This window comes from Rattus norvegicus, chromosome 1 (genome assembly GCF_036323735.1).
Source record: "Rattus norvegicus strain BN/NHsdMcwi chromosome 1, GRCr8, whole genome shotgun sequence".
In the NCBI taxonomy this organism is placed as follows: Eukaryota; Metazoa; Chordata; class Mammalia; order Rodentia; family Muridae; genus Rattus; species Rattus norvegicus.
Window position 1 is genome coordinate 61,316,568 of NC_086019.1, and position 4,374 is coordinate 61,320,941.

General features: G+C 43.4%; 1 long non-coding RNA gene across 1 annotated transcript; it reads right to left on the reverse strand.

Moving 5' to 3' along the window:
• Positions 1-500: 500 nt before the first annotated feature.
• LOC134485062 (uncharacterized) lies at positions 501-3,288 on the reverse strand. Its single transcript, XR_010062942.1, has 2 exons — positions 2,550-3,288; positions 501-1,490 (listed from the first exon to the last, which is right to left on the reverse strand). It is a non-coding gene; the product is annotated as an uncharacterized LOC134485062 (long non-coding RNA).
• Between the last annotated feature and the right edge of the window lie 1,086 nt (positions 3,289-4,374).

Below are 4,374 nucleotides of genomic sequence, written 5' to 3' on the forward strand. Positions count from 1 at the left end.
AAGTAGAGGACACTGGCAACTGCCCCAGAGGGGATTTTGGGAAGTCCTTCCAAGAATCCCTCAGCTCCTAACTGAGAAGCTATACATTCCACAGATGGGCCATTATTTAGAGGAGCATATTCTAAGGGGGCTCCCTTCAATGAACAGCCAAAGAAAGCAGAAATGTAGAACAAGCAATTGCAGCAGCCATGTCCAAGGTGTTTAGCTCAGAAATGTAGGACTGGAAGAAACTGATTAAGTCAAATCACTTATCTGTCTATCCATCCATCCATCCATCCATCCATCCATCCATCCATCCATCCATCCATTTCCCTGAGGGAAGTCAGCTTTTCTTTCTGAGAAGGTCAGTGGCAGGCTTCCACTCCTCTTTGGTTCTAATCTAAAAGCAGCAGCAGTATCAAGGCTAGGGAATGGGACTGTAACAGGAGGCACTTGCTGTGCCTGGGCTGTGCAGCCATACCCTGGGAGAGCCTGCTGTTGTAGGAAGCAATAAGTTGCCATTTCCTCATTATATTTTCTTTTTATTAGGGAGTATTTTATTACAGAGGCTTGAAATCCCATGCATTTCATCGCACCCAAAATTTCAGGGTCTGGCCTGAGGGGAAGCAGTTCTTCACGACGACCTGTGAACCCCTTCCCGTGTTCTTTGAACCAGGCGTATTTCATCACCTCACTGTCTGTTGGTCTATACATTGGATTTACTGTTAGTAATTGACTAAGGAGGTTCTCCAGTTCTTCTGAAACCCCACAGGGGGTAGGATACACCCCTGCAACAACTTGTATTTGTAATTCTTGGATGATCACTGAATCAAATGGAAGCTTTCCCACTACCATATAATACAAGACCACTCCTATTGTCCACATGTCATTCTTCATCCCGTCATACAGAAGTCCAAGGAAGAGTTCTGGGGAACCAAAAGAGTACGCACCGCAGTGCTGGTTTAGCATATGTCCAGGTTGTGTTTTGGTGCTCAGCCCAAAGTCGATGACTTTGACATTTTGTTTATATCGATCATTATATTGTCCAGTTTCAGGTCTCGGTGAACAATCCCCTTTCCATGGCAGTAGCTCACTGCTGATAATATCTGTTCAAATATTTGCCGAGCCTCATCCTCCTCTATGTGCCCTGACTCTCTGATGTACTGGTAGAGTTGTTGGCCTTCCACCAGCTCCATTATGAGGTATATTCTAGTTTTGTTTTCAATGACTTGTAAGAGAGAAACAATGTTGGGGTGGTTGATCTTTCTCATTATGTTTGCTTCTGTCATGGCTGGCTGGAACCACTGCTTGTCCTTTCGGGAACTTTGACTGCCACCGGGGATCCTGTGAGCTGGTGGTAGGCCAGGAGGACCTTGGCATGGCTTCCTTTTCCAATAGTCTTCAGTACTTTATATTGGGAACGAAAGGTTCCCTCCTCAGAGATACTGGGATCGGGGCTAGGAGGTGGTAACTCCTTCTCAGTCTCTGTAGGCATTTTATCAGTACTAATGCTACCTAAAAATAACAAACAAATGGAATCAAATAATGAAAAAGATGGAGCAATTCAGGAACTAAAATTACACATGTGGAACCTAAAAGAAACAAACGAAACAAAAAGAAAAAATAAAAACAAAGAAAAGACTAGATTAGAAAAATAGAGTAAAATTAAAGGGGGAAAATATGAAGAATCATAAGTAAAAGCCACCCAAATAACCAACCCCAAAAGAGAAAGCCAAGAGCACACACATACTAAATGCAATGATGAAAATAAAAATCGTCATACTAAAATAGGATTGGGCACCAAAGCTGATCAATACTGTGAATGGATGTAGTTTGAAGAAAAAGGTCAGATGAAAGAAACGAGAGGAGAAAGAATTAGTATAAGACAAAACAAACAAATATAAAAAGCCAACACTTAAGGGAAACTCCATTGAATTTCAGGACCTAGTGATCCACAAAACTCCACAACTCTCCAGAGCAAAATATTGAAAATTAAAATTAACCAACCACAAGGAATAAGGCAGTTAAATATCAGTGAATAGTAAACCTTAAACAAAGGCCGAAGAGTCAAAGTGTCACAAAGGGCAAATTTGTATCAAGACTAAGCCAATGATTGCTTGTACTCAATAAATAGAGAAACAGGAATAATGTAAAAGGATGAAACCGCAGGACATTGAAAATGGAGATAGACTGAATCATCCGACTTGACAAATGTATATAATCAAAGCAATAATATAGCATGTGAGAACATAAAAACCACCACCAAAAAATGAAACCAGCAATCCATAATAAATAAATAAATAAATAAATAAATAAATAAATAAATAAATAAAATCAAAACCACAATAAGAAAATAGCCAGTGGTCTTGGGAATATCTAATGGCCTAATTCTATCTCTTAAACACAGAAAAAAAAAAACATACATGAGCAGGCAGCCGTCTATGTAGGCCTTTAATCTGATATTATGGGGTTGGCATATGAAATCCCTGTGAGCTACTGGTCAGCCAACACAGGTACTTGGGCAGCTGCAGGCCAGTGAGAAAGCCTGTCTTGAAAATACGGTTGATGACCTACCTGAGGAACAGTAGCTGGGCTGACTTCTGGGCTCTACATTCTCTTGCACTGAGGTACAGGTAATATAGATATAAGAAGGGGCAAAAGGGGATGGCCACGGGCGGCGTACACACACACACACACACACAGACACACACACACACACACAGAGGCACACACAGAAGCACATACAGAAATACACAAAAGTGTACTTATACTCACACAGACAAACTCTTACAAACACCCAGATTCACACAAAACCCAATCACACATGAACAGGTACACACATACTTACACACAAGCACACCAATAAAAACGCACATCACAGACACAAACATACACACAGGGACACACACATGCACAAGAAAACGTACACACATACATACACATACACACAAACAAACCTGTGAACTCACACACTCCTACATATACTGACAAACACGGGCGAAAGTGTACACACAGTCACACACAAGCAAATCTGTCAACACACATTATCCTACATACACTAATACATACACATATACACAGTACAGTAAAATCCGATACAACCACACACAGCTCACTAAATACAACCAAGTCGCAGAGAGCTCCACTCCACACCTCCTCTCAAAGCACTCAAAGAAATCCAGGCCTGGCTACAGCTTAACATCTGTTGGCTGGACCTCCTCACAGTCGCTCCTCATGAGGTCACAATAGGACCTGTCATGACATGGTTGGGAAGGGCTTCAAGGCTCTGGCTTCTGTGGGCTATGGGGAGAATTTAGGCTTTTAGAAATCAAAGCCTGTAAGATGTTTACCTCTCCTCAGTTCTCTGTTTTGAATGTTTGCTGTGTCTCCTGCGTTAAAGTCCTCATGTATATGCGCGCTGTGTCAGTTTTTCTTTGAATTCTGAATGATTAGCCTCAAACTGATGGTACAGATGTTAAAAAATGAAAAAAGACAAAGCTGTGTTTCTAAACTGACCCATCAAGATGACACTGTTCTCATAAGTCCTCAAAAAGGCTCTAGGTTATCATCAAACACCTGAGACAAAGCTGCAGGGATAGGCAGAGCACTTGCCTCCCAAGGGTGAGGATTTGAGTTTGGATCCCCAAAACCCCCATCAATGTTGGATGCATCAGCAAAGCCCACAAGCTCAGCATCTGTGCAGTGGGGAGGGGTTGGGGCTTGAAGACAGGTGGTCTGACATGCAGGTGTGAGGACCTGTCAGAGGATGGCCTCTGACAGGACATGGGGTAGTGGTATGCATGGACACCTAGGCACATAAGGGGGTATGCATACACAGGCAGACACTTCCTCTCACACAGAGGTTGGCATGATGTATAGAAAACCAAGTCCATCCAGAGTGTAGGGCTCACTTTAAATATTAAGGTCCAGTGAAGGAACAGGCATGTATAAGGACAAGGAGCTCTGTGCAACCTGGGACCAGAAGGAACAGAGTGGCTATGCTGACACAGTTGAAATAAATTCTCAATCACAGTCTGTGACAGCCAGGTCACAGGACCCAGGCAGCCGTGTTATTTGTGAGCTGCCAGTGCAGCCAGAAGCTAACTATTGAGCACTGACTGGCCCAAGCCCAGAAAGGGCCTCTGTTTCTCAGAGTGCTGGGGGCAGAGCAGTGTGTAGCGCTTTCCTTCTGAAGACTCTTCTGGGGTTTTGAGTCCCCTGTAGAGGACCCTCATGGCTGCAGACACTAAGCCTGGGAGGAAAGATCCTCATCTGTAGAGTTCATTGAAAGGCCTGAGAGCAGAAAAGGAAAGAAACAGCAAAATGTGCCACCTCTGCTCACTCTGGTTCAGCTTCTGCCTTTGCAGCTGAGCTCAGGTGCCCTGGAGTCCTCCC